Source organism: Hyperolius riggenbachi, chromosome 1 (assembly GCF_040937935.1).
Source record: "Hyperolius riggenbachi isolate aHypRig1 chromosome 1, aHypRig1.pri, whole genome shotgun sequence".
In the NCBI taxonomy this organism is placed as follows: Eukaryota; Metazoa; Chordata; class Amphibia; order Anura; family Hyperoliidae; genus Hyperolius; species Hyperolius riggenbachi.
Genome location: NC_090646.1, coordinates 159240475 through 159265595, shown reverse-complemented (window position 1 = coordinate 159265595; position 25121 = coordinate 159240475). Strand labels below are relative to the sequence as shown.

The 25121-nt window shown below is 45.5% G+C and overlaps 1 long non-coding RNA gene across 1 annotated transcript; it reads right to left on the bottom strand.

The window, feature by feature from the left end:
- Positions 1-8302: 8302 nt before the first annotated feature.
- LOC137568881 (uncharacterized) lies at positions 8303-24902 on the bottom strand. Its single transcript, XR_011030988.1, has 3 exons — positions 24826-24902; positions 14637-14742; positions 8303-8448 (listed from the first exon to the last, which is right to left on the bottom strand). It is a non-coding gene; the product is annotated as an uncharacterized lncRNA (long non-coding RNA).
- Between the last annotated feature and the right edge of the window lie 219 nt (positions 24903-25121).

Below are 25121 nucleotides of genomic sequence, written 5' to 3'. Positions count from 1 at the left end.
GTACTTGTCGCTTGTGGTGGTGCCTCCATACCAGATGATGATAGAGGAGCACAGGATTGACTCGATGGTGGCAGTGTAAAAGCTCGACAGTAGCTCTCGCGGCATACCAAACTTCCTTAGTTGTCTTAGGAAGAACAGCCGTTGCTGTGCCTTCTTCTGGCATTTAGTGGTGTTTTCACTCCATCTCAAGTCATTGGTGATGGTAGTGCCCAAGAACCGAACACTTGATACTCTGTTGACCTCGGTACCATCGATGCAGACCGGGTTGAGTGGAGGTGGGCGCTTTCTGAAATCCACGACCAACTCGACAGTCTTTGCAGCATTTAAGACGAGCATGTTGTCCTTACACCAGTTGCAGATTCGCACGATCTCACTGCGGTAAGTGCATTCATCCCCTTCACTGATGAGGCCAAGTATGGTGGTGTCATCTGCAAATTTAATGACCTTAACGCAGTCAGCAGTTGAGGTACATCGGTTAGTATATAGAGAGAAAAGTAACGGAGACAGTACACACCCTTGCAGGGCGCCCGTGTTAGTAGTCCTCACTCGAGAAAGGCAGCTGCCGAGTTTGACTTGTTGTGTCCGGTTCGTGAGGAAGTCCTTGATCCACGCGCAGAGAGTTTGATCGAGCCCGAGTTGTCCTAAGTTGTAATGCAGTATGTCCGGGCAGATTGTATTAAAAGCAGAGCTGAAGTCTAGGAAGAGGATCCTAGCGTAGGTGTTGGGTTTGTCCTGATGTTCCATGATGAATGCCAGACTGATATTGATGGCATCCTCAATGGACCTGTTTGCTCTGTAAGCGAATTGAAGTGGATCTAGGTGGGCATCGGTGGAGTCTTTCAGATGACTGAGGACCAGCTTTTCAAAGATCTTCATGACCGTTGGGGTAAGGGCAACGGATCTGTAGTTGTTGAGGTCCGTGACACCTGTTTTTTTGGGTACTGGTGTGATGGTGGACCTTTTGAGGCAGGAAGGTATTTTGCCACTCGTCAGGGATTTCTGAAATATGGCAGACAGAGCAGGGGCTAGCTGGCTAGCGCATGTTCTCAGGCACATAGATGACACGCCATCTGGGCCAGGAGCTTTCCTGGGATTCAGTTTCTGGAGGTGCCTGAGGACGTCGGTCACTTGGACTTCTACCGGTGCTGGGGGACCCTGTCTGAGCTGGGAGAAGTGGTTGAGGGGGGTGCCCAGGGTGTGACCCCATGGTAGCCTGTGTGGAGGGGTTGGTATTCGAGCTGGGAGAAGTGGTTGAGGGGGGTGCCCTGGGGGTGGACCCATGGTAACCTGTGTGGAGGGGTTGGTTTTCGAACCTGCAGTAGAAGTCGTTGAGTTTTTCTGCTAGTTCGAGGCTCGGAGGCGCGTGTTGAGGAGGGGGTTTGAAGTTGGTGGCTGCTCTAAGACCATGCCAGACTTCCCGAGCGTTGTTGGATCGAAGACTGAGGCCCAGCTTGTTGGAGTAGTCCTTTTTTGCAGCGCCAAGTTCGCACTTAAGGGTGTACCTGGCTGCTTTGAACTCCTCTGGTGTGCCAGACTTGTGCGCTGCTTCCTTGATTTTCCGGAGCCGGCGTAGCTTGCCGTTGAACCAAGGCTTATTGTTGGGGTAGACCCTGAAGGTCTTAGTGGGGATGCACAGCTCCTCGCAGAACCTGATGTAGGAAATGACGTTCTCCGTCCATTCCTCTAGGCAGGGTGCCTTGAGGGCTTCCCAGTCGGTGCAATCAAAGCAGGCCTGTAGCTTCAGCTTAGCTTCCTCCGTCCACTTACTTACAGTCCTGAGGACCGGTTTGGATGATTCACGGTGTCTTCTGTAGGTGGGAATAAGGTGGAATAGACAGTGGTCGGAGTTGCCTAGGCGTGCTCGGCGAGTGGGTTTGTATGCATCTTTGAGGACTGTGTAGCAATGGTCCAGGGTGTTTTGATTTCTGGTGGTGCAGGTAATGTGCTGTTTGTAGCGAGGCAGCTCCGTGCGGAGGTTCGCGCTGTAGAAGTCCCCGCAGATGATGAAGAGGGAGTCTGGGAGGGATGTCTCCCACCGTAAGATGGTGTCACTGAGCATCCGCAGCGCGAACTTGGTGTTGGCACTAGGGGGGATGTATACTCCCACGAGAACGTAGGAGGAGAACTCCCTTGGGGAGTACTGAGGTCTACAATTGATGAGTAGGAGCTCAATGTCTGGAGAGCAGCTTTTGTCTATGATGGATGCATTTGTGCACCAAGTGGTCTTAATGTAGAGGCAGATGCCACCACCTCTCTGCTTACCGGAGAGTGCGCTGTCCCGGTCTGCTCGGAAAAGGTTGAAGCCTGGTAGTTGAAGGGAGTTGTCTGGGATGGCATCGTTCAGCCATGTTTCAGTGAAGCAAAGGACAGGGGTGTTTGCGCCCATTGATCGATTGCTGCCGAGTAGTACGAGCAGTTCGTCAAGCTTGATCGGAAGGGAGCAGACATTGGCAAGGAGAATGGCTGGGATGGGTGACCGCATGCCTTTCTTTTTAAGCCTCACTTGTGCTCCTGCCCTATTTCCCTTGGGGCGGTGATACCTACTGGCCCGCCTGTCCCACCTGGTGAGTAGCTTGACGTGTTCCCAGACTATGTTTCACAGGGATGCATAGGAGGCAGCGCTGCAGTCTGCCCATTGCAGAATTTCCGTTCTGGTGTACATTGTGGTGTGCGTAGAGGAGAGTGGCCGCTTTGGAGACATTGTGGCAGCGAGTGCTAGGCAATTGCAGATGTCCTAGGCAGTACCCTAGTCAATCGCCCCAAGTCCCAGGCATATCCTAGGCAGTGTTCTAGTCTATCGTCACATGTCCATGAGACCTAGGCATATCCTGGCTCAGTAGGCAACAGACAGGCAGTATAAGCAGGCAGTCAGAGACAGGCAGTGTGGCTGAGCAGCAGAGACAGGCAGGCAGGAAGGGCAGTTACTGTGACGGGCAGGCAGGAAGGGCAGTTACTGTGACGGGCTGGATCAGTGAGGGGTGCAGAGCTGGTGGGTGGGCAGTGTCAAGTCCAGGGGTGCAGTGCGCAGAGTGCAAATCGCGGGGTGCGGTTCGCAGGGCATGGGGTGCCTCCATGAGGGGAAGGGGGCAGAGGCCAGTGGTTAGATGGAGCAAGCAAGTGTTCAGGCTGGCAGTTCACAAACCTTACCAGATCCAGGCGTGGATGGGAACCAGGGCGCAGGGCAGTAGCAGTCAGGTGCACCTCCAGGTGTGTGAGTGACTGCGAAGAGGCTGGCACTAGCTGGGTCGATATTGCGTGGCAGAGTCGAGGCCAGATCTGCGCTGCAGGGGTAGCCGGCAGCCCAGAGCAGTGGAGAGGCTGGGAGCGGTGGAGAGGCTGGTCGGGTGCTCGGCGCTGCGGGGTAGCCAGCAGCCCAGCGCAGAGGAGCGGCTGGTAGCAGTGGAGAGGCTGGGAGCGATGAAGAGTCTGGTCGGCACACAGCCTAACAGGTGGGGCAGTCCGGATCTGGAGGCAGCAGAGGGAGCCGATCCTGGAGATGGAGAGCCAGGGGCCACGTGGGTGGTCTAGTTGCGGCGGAGCAAATTGTCTCAGGAGCCACGGGGGTTGCCGAGCAGAGTTGCTTGGAGGCTGGGTCCGGAGGCAGCGTTGGCAGCAGAGCCTGGAGATGGAGAGCCAGGGGCCACGTGGGTGGCCTAGTGGCGGCAGCGGCGGCGGAGCAGATTGAGGCTGGCGCTGTTCGAGCTGGGTGGCCGGTTGCGGGTCTGCAGACAGAGCAGGAGTGTCGGAGTGGACTTCGGCTCTGATCGTGAGGACCAGCTGCGACTGGATCAAGGCCTGCTGGATCTCCGTGGGTGGCCGAGGGATCGCAGCGGTAAGCACGATAGGGACGCTGTAAGGCCGGGAGAGCTGCACGCTGGAGCCAAGGCTTAGCTGAAGATAGGCGCAGAAAGCTGCTCCTAACAATTAACTGGCTAGAACACATAGATACACTACACTACAGATACACTACACTAGACTAGATACACTAAGCTAGATAAACTAGATACACTAAAAAACTGGAAAACTGGAAAAGCTAGAGGAGCCGATGTGACCAAGGCTACCTCGATGGAGCTGTCCTGATCTGCTGAGGTAAGGAGTTCCATAATGTAGGCGCGGCATGACAGAAGGCACTGGTACCAAAAGTTTCCAAGTGGACTCTGGGTATGACTAGATTATTAGAACATGTGGATCTGAGATTGCAGGGATTGCTACGCAGCTGTAACATTTCTTTCATGTATTCAGGGCCCAGATTATGTAGTGAACAAGTAAGGAGAGAGCATGCCTGTCGGGATGTGAGTAACATGTCTGTATTAATCTGTACACACCTCCCTGATTATTAAAATAGTAGCATATTACAAATGGTAACGGATTTGCTGAATATTGTGTTTTATGGTTACTAAAAGTGTTATACTATCTGTTATACTATCTGGGGAATACTCTCACCAGACTAATGAAACATGAAGTTTTAGTTGATAAAAGGTACCACAGGCTGTTTAATGGGATAACTGAGTGGGGAAACTGTAGCTTTGCCCATTGCTTTATTTAGCCTACAGATCACAGACAGCAATAATAGTTGTAAAGCAGCAGGTAGTTCCGGTAGGAATAGAGTAAGTGGTGTAGGGACAGGTGATGCAGAGTATGTGACCACACCAGCGCACCTGGACCACATGGGGCCCTCCTTTGGTTACTGCATTAACTCTTTATTGGTGCTCTAGTAGTATACTGTATATGAACAGGGGTAATCATTAACTAACCCTGGAAATAACCTTTTGCTACTGATTCTTCATGTTATGCCTTTGCTACCTGTTGACCACACTGTCCCTTTCCATTGTCAAATCTTGCCACCAATTGACCACATCCACTTTGAACTTTGTTGCTGACCTCACCTCCCCATTGACCACATCCTACCTGATTTCTGTTGATGCTACCAAGTGCACACTCTGCTATCAACTGAGCATATCCTGCCTGATTTCAGTTCTTGGCCTCAGTTAGTGGCTGACTCTGCCTCATTATGTCCTCTGCCACTACCCTCGGCCTATTAGCTAATTCTCTGCCACCAGTTAGATTTTCATTGTACTGCTATTCCTGTTTTGTTGTGGATTAGGAGCTGGTACCTGGTACCAGCACAATTTAGACTTTGGGCCTAGAGTCGTAGCCCCTATGCAAATATATTAGCTTTTGCCAAACAACTCCCTACTAACCATCATACTGATGAGGTCAGAACACATTCCTGATACCAGTCTAATAACCTTTGGTAAGGACAAGATGGGTTTCTAAAAAGGCCACCACAACACAAATCACATTACTTAGCTGCTCCATATGGAAAACAAGGCTTTAAATAGGTGCAACTGTTGTTCATGGTGGAGGGGTAGAGAAATTGAATGTTGCTCTTCATGGAGCTGCAAATGTTAGGGAGCTGCTGCATTATGGATAGGCTTCTGCATACTGAAGGGACTGTACATGGAACAAAGAGAGACAGAAAGAAAGCTGACCTAGAGAAGCAAAAAGTATATGCAGTTGTGCACATTAGTTTACATTCCCTGACTGATTTTGTAAAATGTGTAACAGTCTGTAAAGGATACCCACGCCAAAGAAGTCTGTTAAAATACTGCAATACGTGGACATGACTTCTGAGACTTACCTGTGCCGCTCTGTTCTGCTGCAATAGGCCCCCTAGCGACCTGGGAAGTCTAATTGTGTCCCAAGTGCAGCTTTGAGACTGATGAGTGCAAATTGTCTTCCAGTATTTTCTGCTAATATACTGTACTGCATTCATCTAGCCATTAACTCTGACAAAATTCCCTGTGGCACTGTGCCCCCTCCCCCTTCCCCCCCCCCCCAAAAAAAACATCAGACATCCACCTCCATGCTTCACAGTAGATGGTATACCTTTAATCATAGCCCTTGTTTACTCCTCTCCAAGCATAGTGTCTATGGTTGTGACCATATAGTTCAATTTTGATCTCATAATTCCAAATTCCTTTTTTTCCCAGAAGTTTTGATGCTTGTCTAGGTGTTGTTTTGCATATTTTGAGCATGCTATTTTGTGACATTGGCACAGTAATGATTTTCTTTTGGCAACTTGACCATGTAGCGCATTCCTCTTTAAGTTCCTCCTTGTAAAGCAGCTTGAAACATCCACACCACAAACTTATTTGTGGCTTTGTCTTTGCATACTGAACAATTCACCTGAATAGTTTGTTGGCCTACCTGCCCCTGGCTGGCTTGGTATCCACAGGTCCCCTCATTTTCAACTTCTTTATGAGAGTATAAACCCTGTTGCCCTTCTCAACCCTTTGATTATCGTTTTACATATTCTTCCTGTTTTATAAAGTTGAACAACCTTCTCTCTCCAGTAGTTTTAACTGCCTTTTTGCTTTCCCTATGGCTGAAATGTTCAGGTGACTAGCAAGAGCCCAACAAGTTAAGGGTGTGGACAATTACTCTTAAGATTCAATTAACCCGTGTGTGTTAATTGTTGTGTATATTATCATACCAAAACTTGAATGGTATGTAAACATTTGATCAAGACCATTTGGGTTCTTCCATTTATCATTATACAAATTAAAAAATACAACAATTGTGGGATAATACACCACTAACTATGAATGAAAGATAACATTTTGTACATGGGCAAACATATTTTCTCAGTTCTCCACATATGCCTTTATGGCAGTGATGATGCCAAGAAAAGCATTACCTCCCTGGGCATGGGTAAGGTTAAGTGTGGGTAGGGGGTGGTTAATGTTAGCCATGGGAAGTGGTTAAGGTTAGGTATAGAGGGAGGGTTCTGTGTGAGAATAGGGATAGGTTTTGCTGTAGTAAAACATCGGTATATTTTACCGATATTTTACTACCAAAAAATATCAATGTACAATAGTAGAATATCTGTAAAATACTGATATTCTACTATGGGCTATTCCCAGGCGCTCACATTTCACAGTGCCTCCATTTCATGCATGTGTATGTGGCACATGGGCATTGGTGAGTTCTTTGAGTCTACCCTCCTGGCACTCAGGAAGACTTGTTTCAACGGAACCATGCTCAAAACTCCAGGAATTGCACTCACTTTAGCACCAACTCACATTTGCATGCTAAAGCCGTGAATTACATTGCAATATAAGGCATGATCATGGAACGCAGTGTGACCAAGCGCCCAAGAGGACGTGAAATGGCCGTCTCTTGACCCACCCTTGTCCCTGTGCTCCCACCTCCTCACCAACAGCTCACACCACCGTTTTCAAGGTATTGTGTGTTGAACTTGACATCTCAATGTGGACTTTGTCTTGTCACATATGTTGCAATAATCCGGAATTGGTATAGGACGGATGGTGCACATGCCTTTTCTGCAAGGCGTAATCATGACTGTACACAACGCAAATTCAAAGATAGTCCTATAAGGCTATCGTATTGAGCGTGATACGGTGCAATGTGACTGGTTCTGATGGAATAACGCAGCAGATACCCTTGCGTTACAGGGTAACATGTGCGTTTACGTTGGCAGTGAGGCATATTTCATGTACTGTATGCCTTGCAGTATGGCTGCATCGCACAATTAACGTGCAATATGACTTTTGTGGAAAGTTGTACTTGTACTGCGATTGAAGAATGATTGCATGGCACATACTGTTAATAGTGTGTAAGGTGCTTTAGAGCAGTGTTTCTCAACATTTTATTGATATGTACCCCTTTTAAAACCCTGTACTCATCAAGTACCCCCTGGCATAGTAAACATTATCACAAGTACCCCTTGACAGATATATATTTAATCATAGTACATTATAATTGGTTCTAAACAATTTCCAAGCATTTAGTATTGCTTTTAATTAGCTAAAATACTGATTTGGTGTTGTTTAAATAAGATTTATCATTTTCTAAAACTCTAAATGTGTTATTCTTGGTTAAGTATATCAAGCCCGAGTACCCCCTGGAACCATCAGAAGTACCCCCTGGGGTACGCGTACCACACATTGAGAACCTAGGCTTTAGAGGATACAGAAACAACACAATTGAGCAGCTTAGCTTGAAAAATGTACCTAGGGGTAAAGATAAATATACACATTATAGCTGGATCACATTAGGGGAGAGATCTCTACCCTTTTTACCCTTACATAACTATCCAACTACCATTGTAAAGTAAATAAAACATGCATACATGCTCACATATAATCAACAAATAGTACACTACGAGAAGTAGCGCAATAGATGAAAAAAATATCAACAAGATTTTTGTACCAGGAACTTCCAAAAATCTGATTTTATCCTTTAATCAGCTGCAGGCTGCACATGATAATCCTCCTAAGTACATAACGTTTTACTGCTTAGTACAGATTAATTGGGCTCTGACCTCCACACATCTTACTGGCAAGGTGAAGAAACGCTCTCTGAGTCTCTCAGCTTCCTGCAGACTGTGGATATCCTCCGAACACAGCTAATGCCAGCTTCATTCTGCAGTAGAAACACAGAAAAGCACATGATGCTGATGTTATTCTGTGGGCATTGTTATGAAAGGGTGAACTGGCTGTCTGCTTGAAAAATATTATTTCTTCTGAAATAAAAAAAGAAAAATGAAACAACAGAATTTTCACATCACCACAGTTATACAAGTGCCCTTTTCTGTTTTTAGAAATATCACCTCTTTTGAAATGACTACTAAGTTGTTATTGTCACTTTAGAGCCATCAGACCTAATCACCGCTTTGAAGAGATAGTGGAGGGCAGTGCTTTTTTGTTTGAAACATCATTTTTTCTACTTTTGCTGCAGATCGCCACTTTAGAAAGTAGCGATAAAAGTCAATGGGCCGTATACTACTACTTCTCAAATAAGACTCACAGCTTGAACTACTAGCGCGTGTAGTGACCTAACTGTTCCTCACATCTGATTCAAATGAATGACATCAGATTTTTAGCTTTTTAGAGGTACAGACGACCCAGCAAGCTCATGGTGAACCAGAACTCATTGGAGTGTGTAAGGGGCTACAATGGTCCAAAAAGCCCTTACTAAAATGATATGGATAACAAAAGTTTGCTTTCTTAAAACATTAAGAATTTGTGATAATTCAGGTTGGAGTGAGCTCCGAGATACTGCTGAAATTTGCAAATCAACCATTGTTGTCCTTGGAAGCTAAACACACCTACAACCGGAATTATAGCAAATACTTTCTATTTTAAGAAAGAAAACTTTTGTTATCCTTTAGAGGGACAGTTAGTAATAGGAATTATTCAGCGCACTATACTCTGTAAAGCACTGTTAAAAATGTCAGCACCACATAGCTGCATAAAATATATATATATATATATACTCTTTTACAGCGCTCTGGAGGAATTTTGGCCCACTCATCTTTGCAGAATTGTTGTAATTCAGCTTTATTTGAGGGTTTTCTAGCATGAACCACCTTTTTAAGGTCATGCCACAACATCTCAATAGGATTCATGTCAGGACTTTGACTAGGCCACTCTAAAGTCTTCATTTTGTTTTTCTTCAGCCATTCAGAGGTGGATTTGTTGGCGTGTTTTGGGTCATTGTCCTGCTGCAGCACCCAAGATCGCTTCAGCTTGAGTTGACGAACAGATGGCCGGACATTCTCCTTCAGGATTTTTTGGTAGACAGTAGAATTCATGGTACCATCTATCACAGCAAGCCTTCCAGGTCCTGAAGCAGCAAAACAACCCCAGACCATCACACTACCACCACCATATTTTACAGTTGGTATGATGTTATTTTGCTGAAATGCTGTGTTACTTCTTTGCCAGATGTAACGGGACACGCACCTTCCAAAAAGCTCAACTTTTGTCTCGTCGGTCCACAAGGTATTTTCCCAAAAGTCTTGGCAATCATTGAGATGTTTTTTTAGCAAAATTGAGACTAGCCTTAATGTTCTTTTTGCTTAAAAGTGTTTTGCGCCTTAAATATCTGCCATGCAGGCTGTTTTTGCCCAGTCTTTTTCTTATGGTGGAGTCGTGAACACTGACCTTAATTGAGGCAAGCGAGGCCTGCAGTTCTTTAGATGTTGTCCTGGGGTCTTTTGTGGCCTCTCGCATGAGTTTTCTCTGCGCTCTTGGGGTAATTTTGGTCGGCCGGCCACTCCTGGGAAGGTTCATCACTGTTCCATGTTTTTGCCATTTGTAGATAATGGCTCTCACTGTGGTTCGCTGGAGTCCCAAAGCTTTAGAAATGGCTTTATAACCTTTACCAGACTGATAGATCTCAATTACTTTTGTTCTCATTTGTTCCTGAATTTCTTTGGATCTTGGCATGATGTCTAGCTTTTGAGGTGCTTTTGGTCTACTTCTCTGTGTCAGATAGCTCCTATTTAAGTGATTTCTTGATTGAAACAGGTGTGGCAATAATCAGGCCTGGGGGTGACTACAGAAATTGAACTCAGGTGTGATAAACCACAGTTAAGTTATTTTTTAACAAGGGGGGCAATCACTTTTTCACACAGGGCCATGTAGATTTGGAGGGTTTTTTTTCCACTAAATAATAAAAACCATCAAATCATTATATCATAAGTTTATTTTCATCTTAGATTTCCTTTAACATGTGCAGTTGTTGCATTACCCATCATGGTGACTATCAGCATCCTGTTGATGAGCAGAGGCAGCCTTTAGGGGAAGGGGGGTGAGTAAGGCAATCGCCCCAGACCCAACGCCTGAAGGGTGCCCCGCACCGCGAGTAGGTTCATGCCTGCTGCAGCGGCAGCTCACCTAAAAGCCCCCCTCAGGCTGACTTTGGCTCTTCCTGGCCTGTTCAGGTGCTGACCCAGCGGTGCGCGTCCTTTATCGCACGCCTGCAGTCGGGAGTACTCTGTGACGATTGACATCATGCACAGAGCGCTCCCGGTCGCGTGCGAACAAGGACACGCACTGCTAAGTCAGCACCTCTGTAATACCACAGACCCAACTGACCAAGAAGCACCTCAGCCTGAGGGGGGGGGGGGTTCTAGGTAAGTGGAGCCTGGAGTAGAGGGGGCTAGAGGGGTATAACATAAGCTGGACTCATCAGCCCTGTCACAAGTGTTGTATCCAGTGGTACTGGGTGTGCTGAAACTAATGTAGCCTGTAATTTGCAAATCCAGCAGCGGGTTTGGCAGAAGAAACGAGTGTTATGTCGTTTGTTAATTTTGCATGCAAAATGTTTCTGAATCATTAATTTGGTTAGTTAAAGGCCACTAAACCAATATAAGATAAGAATAATTACAATACATAATGTAATCAAACAGTGAATGTACAGTAGTACTATTGGCCGTTTGATTACATTATGTATTGTAATTGTTCTTATATTGGTTGGCTTGGTGGCCTTTAACAAACAAATTGTTTTTAAACAATAATAAGGTGTACTGCATTAGAGGCAGACAAGCCCGTGAGCGTGGTGGTACAGTATATAGCCTACACTTATGGCTCTAGGCCCAGTGTGTACTCTAAGGCCGCCTCTGTTGATGAGCATAGACACATGCACATGCATGTGGCTGTATGTGGCCTTTATGACATCTGCAGGTGCATACAGACAACATGTCACTTTTATATGGCTATTTGCTGGCTGGTCCTGGGCGGTGCATGTCTCCCCACATATGGGCGTGTCTGATGGTCAAGGAGGGTATTTAGGTATCCAGTGACAGTAGCTCTTTGCTGACAGTTTTGACTATTTCCTTTACCTGCCATAGTTTCTGATTGGTTACAGACATTCACACCACTGGCCTATTAAAAGTCATTTTGTAGGACTCTGGCAGTACTCCTCCTGTTTCTACTTACCCAAAGGAGCAGATACTAGTCCTGCTGATGGGCTAAGAAACTACTAGGACTCCATCCAGCACTTCTAGAATAAATGCCTGTCTCCTGGAATCTCCTACATGCCTTAAAAATGTACTGGGAGACACATAAACCTTCTGGCAAGGACATGTGTGCCATCCTGGAGGAGATGGACTTTCTAGGAAACTTCTGTAGGGTCCTGGTTTCACCTCATGCTGCCAGACTTGACAATGACCATAGCCAAATGCATAACTAGTGAAAAAAAGATAAAAAGATGAGGAGGGAAAATTGTCTGTGGCAGTCTTTCTCCCTTTCGACAAGTGTGGCCCTTGCATCCACCCATGATAAGTGTGGCCCCTATGTAACCACTAGACCCCCCGTTACATGTGTTACGCCCTTCTTTTTAAAACAAAAATGTGGTGTCTGTGCCAACACAACAAATTTAATGGTGCCTGTGCCATTCCATAACAATTAGGGCCCCGTTTTTTACCTAAAACAATTTAGGTCCATGTGCCCCCCCCCCCCCAACACCCCCACAAGAGTGGTGTTTGTTTTCTGCAATTGAGTGTAACTACTATGCCCCCCAAAGCATTAGTGTTCAGTAAAAACACAACACTAATAAGCTAGGAATATAACAATGTTTCAGGTGATGTGGTTATTGTATAAACTTTAAGCTACCCACAAGGATATATGCGGAGCAGTGCTTTTCAGCGCTGCTAGATTTGGGCGCAGCCTGCGCCTCCATAGACTACAATAGGAATCATTCCTATTGCAGCGCTCAGTGAGTAACGTCGGCTCCGTCAGAAGACGGAGCCGAGGTTGCTTAAAGAGACTCTGTAACAAAAATTGCATCCTGTTTTTTATCATCCTTTAAGTTCCAAAAGCTATTCTAATGTGTTCTGGCTTACTGCAGTACTTTGTACTATCACAGTCTCTGTAATAAATCAACTTATCTCTCTCTTGTCAGACTTGTCAGCCTGTGTCTGGAAGGCTGCCAAGTTATTCAGTGTTGTGGTTCTGCTATGAACTCCCCCTTCCAGGCCCCTCTATGCACACTGCCTGTGTGTTATTTAGATTAGAGCAGCTTCTCTCTTCTCTCTTATCTTTTACAAGCTGGATAAATCGTCCTCTGATCTGGCTGGGCTTTCACATAGTGAGGAATTACAGACAAGGGCAAAGCTGTTTGCAGGAAGAAAAGAGCAGCCTGAAACTTCAGTGCATGAGAGATGCAGGGGGAAAGAAACACACAAATGATCTCTTGAGATTCAAAAGGAAGGCTGTATACAGCCTGCTTGTGTATGGATGTATTTTCTATGTGTGGACATACTGTACATCAACCTACTTCCTGTTTTGGTGGCCATTTTGTTTGTTTATAAACAAACTTTTTAAAACTGTTTTTAACCACTTTTAATGCGGCGGGGAGCGGCGAAATTGTGACAGAGGGTAATAGGAGATGTCCCCTAACGCACTGGTATGTTTACTTTTGTGTGATTTTAACAATACAGATTCTCTTTAAAAACATAATAATTCGGCCTCCAGCAATCGCTGGAAGCCGAATTATTTCATTCCCCCACTATCCATGGCGGCCTAGAGGGGGAATAGTAATTACATCGGCCCAGACTTGTGCAGAAGCAGGACCAGCCATATACCGCTGTATCCTGCGTCCAAGTCTACCGGCGCTGATTTCAAATGTACTCGATATATGTGCCACAATAAAAATTGCTGCTTTAGGCCATGTGCTCACTGCAAACAATCCAGTGCAGCTTTCAGAATGCATATGACTGGGAAATTGCAATGGCATGCGTTTCCTCATAGAATGCCCAAATTGTTGTTCCCATAGGCAAACGCAGGGGGGGATTACAGCTGCCCAGAATCCCCCCTCAGACCAGGGCCGGTGCAGTGTCTGGGAACAGGCACAAGTTAAGACACCAGAATATCTGCAGAGTCAGGTATGAGCACAGCCCTGTGCCTTGCTGTGTGAATGCTTCAGTTTCCTCTTCATTAACAATGTTGGCTGTCCTCATTATTATCTGTATCCCAACTGCTCCTGGTCAATCCAGTTGTCTATCAGGAGCAGATTGGACATTTAGGAAATAATTGACAGAACCTGTCAGTCAGACAGGGAAATTGCATTATGTGTACCCAGCATGATGTCCTGCCATATTATTATACTGTATTGTGCGTGGCTGTGGGAGACGTTTCAGGAATCCCCCCCCCCCCCCTTGAAAATCCTGGGTTTGCCCCTGGTTCCCACTTACGTAATGCAGCAACACATGCTGCATTTCTGGTTTCAGTGCCATTCCAGCATAGCTAAAAAACTTACAGCGTGTGCATAGGAAAAATATTTGTTCTTTTCTGTGCAATCTGTGTTTTGTAGTTAGACAAGGCCTCGTCTATGCAGTGTATCTGCCTTTACCTGCTGCTTGTGATCAGACAGAACAACACAGTGATTTCATGCACACAGCTTGCTAAAAAGACAATTCACAGATTGTAGTTAAAAGGTAGCCATACATCAAATGAGGAAGAAGAGTGGGGAGAAAGCAGCGGACACCAGACTGGTAAAGGAGGGGGTCCAAGATTTTCCAGCATGTCCGATTGATACATACAACCAATTTTCAGCATGAAATTTGTCGATTTGTTGATAGGGCATGCTCTTTGCAGTACTGTTTTTCATAAGATTCAATAATAAACATTGAATCTGATGGTCGATGTAGACTTTAAAGAATCTTCCCTTATTTCACTCATGGAAAAATAATGATGAGTTCTTTGATTGTCTACTTCTTAACTTGTTTGCACAGTTGAAATTAACTTGGCAGAGCAACTGTTGCGTTACTCCATTTGTTTCCTTTCAGCTTGGTTGTGTTTTGAAAATATCAGCCATCTACTTACATTCACAGTACTGCATATAGCAGACAAACAGGAACAGGCTGCTTCCTTTCATTGCCAACCGCTCTGCAGTGTGAGATGTCAGTCAGTAAGCCACACCCATAGCGAGCTAAACAAATATAATGCACAGACCTGTCATTCACTGTTTAAACTTGTGTAAGCTGCAAGTAAAACTGAATTTAATGTAATGAAAACAACAACAAAAAATCTGTTCAGCAAACTAGTAACACATTGTAATACAGTATAATGAAGCTAAAAACTGCACAAAATTATAACTAATGGCTTCTCAGAATCTTCACACAGATTTAAAAGCAGTGTACAGTGTGCAGCAATCCAAAGCAACCGCTCAGTAGGCCGTTATCTTCATCTTCCATATATTTGCAGTGATGTGGGGAATGCACCTTATCTATAGGAATCAGAGGAATACGGAGGCTGTTGTCTTCATGCTCTAATAGGCCTGACTTCTGTGCTGATGCTCTGCCTCTAATACTTTGAGGCCCCTTGCACACTGTGTCGCCCCACGTTACTCTTCCTCGCCACTTCCCCGCCGGAAGGGCCATGCAAGTCTATGGAGACATGCATAGTTCATGCAATGCGCCGGAAGTATCCAAATCACAGCAATGCCAACGCAAAGGCTGCAGCCGTTGCGACATGATCCGTGCCTACCGCATGGATAATGAAGCAATGCAAGTCAAAGGGTGCCGCAGCAAGTGTGCATGACGGGAGCATGGGACTGACGGGAATCCCAGTGATGCACTTCCTGCCCAGCAGGCAGTACGTCACTAGCTGGGGGAGGTGCTATGCATATGACCCTAAAGCTGCACCGTGGTGCAGGGTCATATGAAGGCCGATTTCTGCAGTATTGCATCGCGTCTATTAGCTGTGCAATCGCCCCAAGTCACTGGCTCAGAATGAGAATGCAGATCAGATGTTTTGACTCTGCTCTGAATCCATTGGCTGCATGCTTGTTGCAGGTGTGTGACTCAAAAACAACTAAAGTCAAAAGCTCAGAATGACAGCCAGGCAACTAGCATTGTTTATAACGGAATGAAGATGGCAGCTTCCATATTCCTCTCACTTCAAGTTCCCTATATGGGGCGAGTGGAAAGACTTTTGGCCTAGTGTATGCAGAGCTTTGGGTTTAGGTACATCAGCCTGAGCTCAAATTGAAGAAAAAGGTTCATGACAAAACTAAGCAACAAACTTCAGACTGCAGTTAACCTACAGAAACATATCTTGTTCTTCCTCTCAAGTTTTTCATTGTCAGTGAAGATAATTAGGGAATTATGCCATTGCTCACAATGCTCACTCAAATTTGATTGGGCTGTTCCAGGGAAATTCCTTTTTGAAAAGTCAGTCGCATGACCCAAGGTTCCATTTAGAAAATCAGTAGTTGCCAGGAGAGTGGCGTTCCCCTGCTAGTGAACACAGCTTGCATGGTGTAAAGCAGACCTGAACCTAAAATAGCAGATCTTCATCTATGGCTTTGTCACATTGCAAGACATCACAAAGACACATTAAATAAGGAAAAAAAAAAAAGATCTGGGAAATTACCAGCCTAAGCTGCAGGTGTTCATTCTGGGATTGTAACAAGATCAGCGTTCTGCCAAGACTAACCCTCTCAGTAACACCTAGTTCAGGGACGAACTATAAGTCTCTGGGCCCTACATAAAAACTTTGGATGGGGCCCGCCTTCAGCCACAGTAATCCTTTGGGCTCCAAAATATGCCCCCCCCCCCCCCAGATAGTGGTATCCCCCACAGCAGTTAGGTAGCCTCTATGCGTGCCCCCTCCCCCCACCCCCCACACACAGCAGATTTAGCTAGCCTCCATGCCCCACACACACAGCAGAGTTAGGTAGCCTCTATGCCCCACCCCCCACCCCCACCCCACACACACACAGCAGGGTTAGGTAGCCTCCATGCCCCCCCCCCCCCCCCCCCACACACACACACAGCAGAGTTTGGTAGCCTTCATGCTGGATGACAGTGTAAGACAACAAACTGTGTTCGGTATCGGCTTCTAAAGGATCACAGTGGAAGCATTTAGAGTAGAAATTGCCACAAAATTTAGCAAAGAGTCTAAGGGTGATATAGCACAAAAAAACAATTTGTAAGATTTTTCTTATATAATAATGTTGCCTAATGCTGGGCATACACGGACAGTTTTTCCTTATCAATCAAGCCGCTGATGGCTTGATTGACAATTTCCGACAGGTCCGATCACCGTGCGGATCGACTCGCGGGGATGAGCGAGAATCGATCCGTGCACACGCGGGGTCGCACTGACATCAAGCCAGCGGCTCGATCCGGCGCGGAATTGCATCCGTGTATGGTAGACATAGTATAAAATGGGTCTCTCCAGCCAGGGCCGGTTCAAGTAACAATTGGGCCTTTTAGCCTGGGGGCCCCCCAACGGACACCCCCCGACCAAAAAGCATCATTAGAGGCCCTTTGTTGCAGCTACATTTCCCTCCTGGGCCCCTGAGCTGGCTGCTGACCCTCCCCCAAACACCTCCCAACTTAACAGACTCTGGAGAGTCCCTAGGGAGCAACAGTTAAGATGGGGGAGGAACAACTTGGGGGCCCCTACAGGCTCTGGGGCCCTGGGGCAATTGCCTATTTTTTCCTATGGTAGCTCCGGCCCTGTCTCCAGCCATCTTCTGAATCTGGGTCTAAGGCGGAGGATCATTTGTATGTGGGGGGATAGAGCCAGGAAGAGTATAATACCTAAAAATACCATATACTGTATTTACTCAAATATACGACGACTTCTTGAACTGAAATTTTTTTCTCAGGAAAGTGTTTCATTAAAGGCTGAAAGGAAACATCCGAGGATTCATTAAAAAAAGATCTTACCTGGGGTTTCCTCCAGCTCCTAACAGCCATCCTGTGCCCTCGCCGCTTCCACCCGGGGCCCCTCCGATGCAGATGCCAACCTTGCCAGGTCTGCATCTACTGCGCCTGTGTGAGCGCCGCTGGTGATGGTGCTCACGTGGTCTGGAGCGTTCTGCACAGGCACAGCACTTCAGACATTCCCTTTAAGTCTTCAAATACAACCAAGTGGCCCCCAAGTGCAGCCATTAACACAGCCAGTAACAGCAGCAGAACAGTGCCTCATAATACTTAATGCTCTAAATACTTCTTTTAGGACTGGCTTGAATAAGGTCATGCTCACATTGTGCTATGTCTCTGTTTCATTGACTTTAACTTCTTTTAGCACAAATGTTCATCAAAATGATCTAATTGATCTCTTTGGTCAGGCCTACAACTGATAGTAGTCTCTGTTGTAAAATAAAATCAGTTTTTGTTTCATCCACTAGAGGGCAAAATAAATAGAAAGACAATTAGGGCTGGAAACCACTAGAGCGTTTTTTTGAGCGTTAAGACATAGCTTTCAGCTAGCGATTTCCCTAAACACTCTGGCAATATTAACCCTCCTGGCGGTTTATTAAAAATCCGCCAGGGGGCAGCAAAGTCTTTTATTAATTTTTATTTTTTTTCATGTAGCGAGACAAAGTCTCGCTACATGATAGCCTCCGGCGATCGGAGATCAGGAGATCCCGTTCAAAGAACGGAATCTCCTGGAGGGCTTCCCCCATTGCCATGGCGACGGGCGGCATGACATCACCGACGTCATGACGTCATTGGGAGTTCCGATCTACCCCTCAGCGCTGCCTGGCACTGATTGGCCAGGCAGCGCACGGGGTCTGGGGAGGGGGCCTCACGGCGCGGGGAGCGCCGCGTAATCGGCACAGAGCGGCAGCGATCAGAGGGCACACGCAGCTAGCAAAGTGCTAGCTGCGTGCTGCAAAAAATTTTTTTTTAAATCGGCCCAGTAGGGCCTGAGAAATCCCCCTGCGTGGCATAGCCCGTGCTCAGCACGGGCTTACCGCCAGGGAGGTTAATGAATGGGACAGATTCCACTACAGCGACTGCGATTAGGCAAATCGCAATCACAGGACATGCAGCATTTAGGGTGCTTTTCCAATCTAATGTATTGTATAGGAGCAGGGAAATCACCCCCAAAATTTCTTGCAAAGTGCTACCACAAATTGCTAGCAATTGCGATAGAGCTTTTCGCTTTGTAGTGGGTCCAAGGCCTGGCTGATGGTGTAATGGTTAAGGGCTCTGCCTCTGACACAGGAGACCAGGGTTCGAATCTCGGCTCTGCCTGTTCAGTAAGCCAGCAATAATTCAGTAGGAGACCTTTGGCAAGTCTCCCTTACACTGCTACTGCCAATAGAGCGCGCCCTAGTGGCTGCTGCTCTGCTCTGGCGCTTTGAGTCCGCAAGGAGAAAAGCGCAATATAAATGTTATTTGTCTTGTCTTGCCTTATAGAGGGAGAAGAGAAGACCTTCCATAGTCATCTCAAATGTTCTGCTCCCTCTGGTGGTGAAATGATTTAGATTTTTTTAGTTTTCAGCAGAATAGGGAATTCCAGCAATGGCTGATCTAACTGAGGTTCTATTTGTACTATGCACACTGAAAAAGTGTGCGATTTAACACGTGGGTTCCTCAGTGGTTTTGTTTTTCTTTTTGCGCTGTTATGCTTTTTGTGTGTTTTTGTTGTGCATTTTTATTGTGCATTCATTCAATAGATTTTAGAAATGCTCATAACCATATTGATCCAGTACACATCATTACGGTATTTTCTGTATTTCATCATAGATGTGTGTGTTACAACTGATAGAAGACCCTGTGCCATGTGTTTCCTCATAGGAATGTACAGTTCCCAGAATGCGTTTTTTGCACTGTTATGCTTTGTGTGTGTTTTTGTTGTGCATTTTTATTGTGCATTCATTCAATAGATTTTAGAAATGCTCATAACCATATTGATCCAGTACACATCATTAGGGTATTTTCCGTATTTCATCATAGATGTGTGTTACAACTGGTATAAGGCCCTGTGCCATGTGTTTCCTCATAAGAATGTACAGTTCCCAGAATGCGTTTTTTGCACTGTTATGCTTTGTGTGTGTTTTTGTTGTGCATTTTTATTGTGCATTATTTTAATAGATTTTAAATTGCTCATAACCATATTGATCCAGTACACATCATTAGGGTATTTTCCGTATTTCATCATAGATGTGTGTGTTACAACTGGTATAAGGCCCTGTGCCATGTGTTTCCTCATAAGAATGTACAGTTGTCAGAATGTGCATGCTTTTGGCAAAAGTGCACGCAGCAGTGTCATGTCACTGCGCACTGCTCTACAATGCACACATGTTATCAGTCCCATGGAAACTTAGCTCACTGTTTTTCCCATTCACTCTGCAATGTGTTGAAATGCAACACACTGCAACAGTTGAATGTCAAAGCAGGTAATTGCTCGCCAGTAGCTGGCTGGTAATATGGGCGATGCATATAGCGGCACCCAGTGAATAATTTGGGTGCTGGAGGAGCAGCTTAAAAACCAAACTTCCCAGGGACTTATAGTGGCAGAAGCCATAGCAGATATCAGCAAAGCCGAGCTGGGACAAGGTCCTCCAGCACCCAAGGCTGAGGCACCAAAGTTCACCCCTCCATCCCTCCCACCCCAGCCTTCACACACTGATTGCTATTAGATTAAGAGGTGCCCCAGGGCTCCCAACACCATAATCTCTAGTTATCTGGCTTGCAGTCACTGCCATGTATCCCCTTTTTTTTTACTTCTCTCTGCTTCAAACACAATAGGGGAATGATAGGTGAGTGAGTTGTGCGCCCCCTCCTACCATGCGCCCCGAGGCTGGAGACTCTCCCATCTCCGCCTCAGCCCGACCCTGCAGCAAAGCGACGGTTTATCAGCAGATATTGATGCGTAGATATCGGCAGGGGAATAGGTTAGTTAGTGTTAGGAGCAGGTAGAGGGTGGGTTAGTGTGAAAAGAGGGTCAGGTAAAGCAATAGTAGAATATCTGTAAAGTTACCGATATTATTATTATTATTTTATTTATATAGTGCCAACATCTTCCATAGCGCTGTACACAGTACAAAACAAATAGCAGGGAGCAACACAAGATGGCCAAAACTATGTACAATCAGGACATCCAGCAATACAAATTCATACATAGTTGATGTGTGGTTTGAGACATCACCAATACTGGTACATGTTCATATGATAAATTACAGTAGAATAAGAAGCACTAGGGGGAGGTCCCTGCCCTTGCAAGCTTAAATGCTAGAGGGTAGTGGGTTGAAGACATTAGGGAAGTAGACACAGGGGTTAATGGATGAGGCAGTGAATCTCCAATGCTACCTATAGCAAATGATAGGCTTGTCTGAACAAGTATGTTTTGAGAATACATTTGATGGTTTCCAGGCATGACAGACAGGCTTGGGGAGAGCGTTTCAAAGGAGAGGTGAAGCTCGTGAGAAGTCCTGGATGCGGGAGTAAGAGGAGGTGACCAAGATATTCTACCATTAGTATTAGCCAGTGCTCAATAGTATAATATAGGTAATTTTACAGATATTCTACCAGTGGCTTCACCTGGCATCCAAAATAATGCGGCACCCTTTTTCACATTAGGCATTGAATGGTCCTTAACCACTTGAGGACCCACCCTTTACCCCCCCCCCCCCCCCCCCCCCCTTAAGGACCAGCGTTGAATTCTGTGATCTGTGCTGGGAAACAAGTCTGCTCTACTGGTCCTAGTAGTGCACCAATCCTATTCCAATAATCCTTTACCACCACTACTGGCATCTAGTATCCACTACTGCCCCCTGTATAAGGCCTCAGTGGAGAACCAACTGTCATTGAACTACCTCAGCCTAACCGTAGAGGCTGGAAAACCGCAATCGCCTGCACTCCCACGATTGTGAGCACAAGCACGGCGGCCACTGCACAAAGATTGCCACCGAGGGGAATAACATTTATGTCCTGGAGGTGTCAACTGGTAAAAACAAAGATATGCTCACCTGACATAATCTTTAAGTCTTTGCGGTTGTTTGCAGAATGCGGTGCATTAAATTGTCAGTGTGAAGCGGGCATAACCTTTACACTACCTGATGGACATATACACATGCCGGATGTTTTAAAACACTTTATTTATTTAGGAATATAATGTGATTTCTGCCCTTTAGCGATTAAAACACGACTCTGCGTCAAGTCCGTAATTTTTGGTGGGACTTTTGCCATGAATCCCCCTCCGGCGTGCCCTTGTCCAGGTGTTAGGCCCCTTGAAACAACTTTTCCATCACTTTTGTGGCCAAAAACAGTCTGTGTAGGTTTTAAAATTCTCCTTCCCATTAAAGTCTATGGAGATTCGCCAGATTCACGAACTTTTGCGGAGATTTGGATTCGAAATTTGTGAACCCAAAATTTGATATTCGGCCTGTCTGTACAGAGGGGCATAGTGGATCGCACTCTCGCCTTGCAGCATTGGCTCCTAAGTCGGGTCCCAGCCAGGGCTTTATCTGCACGGAGGTTATATGTTCTACCCGTGTCTATGTGGGTTTCCCCCGACAATCTGGTTTCCTCATACATCCCAACAAATAACATAAATTAATTGGTTTCCCAGTGCAAACCATAAATTGACTATAGACTATGACAGACATAGGACTAGGATAGGGATTACATTGTTAGCCCCTCTGAATGACAGTTAATTACATGACTATATACTGTGTAAAGGATGTCTGTTCTATATAAATATTAAATAATAATGTGATGCATGAAAGAGAGCAACTGCAAAAGGAATTATTGCTCTGTCTCTATTATTGATTTTTATTTCAAGTAGTTACATTGATTCGGAAGGTGAAATAAATCACAGGTAGTTTTTTCTCAACAATACGTTTGAGGAAATGGGAGGACATGAAGGAGGAGAGGAGATTAAAGGAGTACTATCAAACTTTACCAATTTCTGTCTGTAGCATAAATCAAAATTGCAACAGCAGTCTGTGCGAAAACAGCATATCTTTCTGCTGTGCAGTGTAGCTTTTTTTTTTTAATTTACCTTATAGACGGCATCTGACACACTGACGGCGACGGGGAATGGGGCAGCTCATTACATGAGAGGGGATTCCTTTTTTACAGTGCGGCAGTGCATTATCCTACTTTCATGTTCCCCCACATCAAAGCGCACTATAAAGCGAGTGACCCGCCGAAGCCTGCTATGAGGAGCGAGAGACAACCGCTCTCGCTCCTATTCTGCCCAGCCAATCTGCCGTGTGTTTGGCTGCCTATGCTACGAAACGGCAAGCATAAGCTGGAGGAGGGCGCGTCATGATCCTTCCCTTTGGCTCCTGCTTCTGATGCATTCAGGATCATGATGCGCCCTCCTCCAGCTTATGCTTGCTGTTGCGTAGCATAGGCAGCCCGACACACGGAAGTCTCCCTCTGGGGCGGATTGGCTGGGCAGAATAGGAGCGAGAGCGGTTGTCTCTCGCTCCTCATAGCAGGCTTCGGCGGGTCACTCCCTTTATAGTGCGCTCTGATGTGGGGGAACATGAAAGTAGGATAATGCACTGCCGCACTGTAAAAAAGGAATCCCCTCTCATGTAATGAGCTGCCCCATTCCACGTCGCCGTCAGTGTGTCAGATGCCATCTATAAGGTAAATTTAAAAAAAAAGCTACACTGCACAGCAGAAAGATATGCTGTTTTCGCACAGACTGCTGTTGCAATTTTGATTTATGCTACAGACAGAAATTGGTAAAGTTTGATAGTACTCCTTTAAGCCTGTCAGAGACCTGAGTTGTTAATAAGTTAGATCAGGAGCATAAAGGTTGATTTTATCATACAAAGAAAACACTGGAACCCAGTTGAACTAATGAATGTAGAAAGACTGTATGCATAGATGGAGAAAAAGCAGAGGTCAAGGACTGAGTCATGAGGTCTGACAGGGAGGAGGTAAGAGATAGTGTGTGGGAGTTAGGAACACCAAATGTCTTTCTGTAGAAGTACAAGGGCCAAGAGACTTCAAAATCCTAAATACATAGAGAAGACAGGATCTCAGATACATTGTACTACAGGCTGTTACAGAAGTGTTATATGCAGAAGGCAAATCAAATGTAATGAGTATCAAGTAGTGGACATTTTTTCAGCTTGTAAATCATTAGTTACTTTAAAGGGAACCAAGCAGCTGTTCATCAAAAAATATAAAACTAACCTCCCCTTAAAGTGAACCGAGCATCATTTTTAACACCCAGGGCAGCTCTATAGCAAATTAAAAATGCATTCTAAAAATGTGGTTTATTATTAAAAACACCTTTCATTTTACCTCATCTTTTTACATTTAAGTGTTAAAACAGGCACTTCTTCCATCCATGAGAGGACTGTGGAGGCGGAGCAACAGATGATGGAAGGCAGATAAGGAATCACCTCATTAGACTTAATTGACCACAAACAAACCCTGAATCTTCCCCACTGTACTTCAAAAAGAGGACATTAGCCACACTTAAAGAATTTCACACCTAGCCTGGATAATTGCAGTGTAAAAGCAGCAGGGGTTTGAACTCCTGAAACATGGCAGCCCTTTCAGCTATTTGAACCCAGGAGCTGCTTAGTTCCCTTTAAGTGAGGTTCATGATGGAGTGTGCTGCTGGGGGGTGGGAGTTGGGGTGATAGGCATGGCTTACCTTTGAGGGGCTGAGTCTCTAGACTCCACCTATATATGGGGTTTGCCATCTTCCCCAAAGAGCGACCACAGCTTCAAGGTTCTGCCAGGAGTGTGCAGTGGCGTCGGAAGCTTGAAGCTGTGGTCTCTTCTGGAGAATATGGGAACCCCCATATGGACGGTGGGCTAGAGAAGCAGAAAGAATGTTGCGAAATCCACCCAGTTGCATAAACAGAATAAAAAACCTCATCAGCATGCTAGACCTCAGGTTCAGTTATTAGGAGAATGAACCTTTCATTATGCATGCTTCTCTTTAGGGAAGGAAGTAATGTTGGAACCTACTGACTAGGGATAAGCTCAAACGTTTGCATGAAAATTTACACATTCTTGCAAAATTTTAAACACATTAAAAAACTGAAATAAAGGTCTCCTTTTTTTCAGTTTTTTTTAATGTGTTTAAAATTTTGCAAGAATCTGTATCTCGAGAAAATTCTTTTAATTTTTAGCTGTACTACACATGCAAATCATTATATCATAAGTTTATTTTCACTTCAGATTCCCTTTAACAGGAGCTGGCTCCAGAATGAATAATGGTGTTTTTTTCCCTGTAAGTTTCTGTGGCCATGTATACTTTAAGGAGAGATTCAATTTTTTTTCCTTACCCCAAGCTCTTACTGGACGGTTTCACATAACATGATATGAGTTCCCACACAGTAGACAGTAGAGATAAATATTTGCCTGAAGCCGACGACGTTTCTGTGGAGAAAAAGAGCAGTGAGCAAGGCCCAAATGTGTGAGTTCACCTTCATCTTCAGCTACTCACACAGAGGACAGAGGTTCATTGCCTGAGGTTCTTGTCAAACAGAAGACAGTTGTCATCCACGCAGGATGAAAAGTGCCAGACCTCTATAAAAGTCTCTCTACAGTCTACAGTCGAGCTGAATAGTCGCAATAGTCG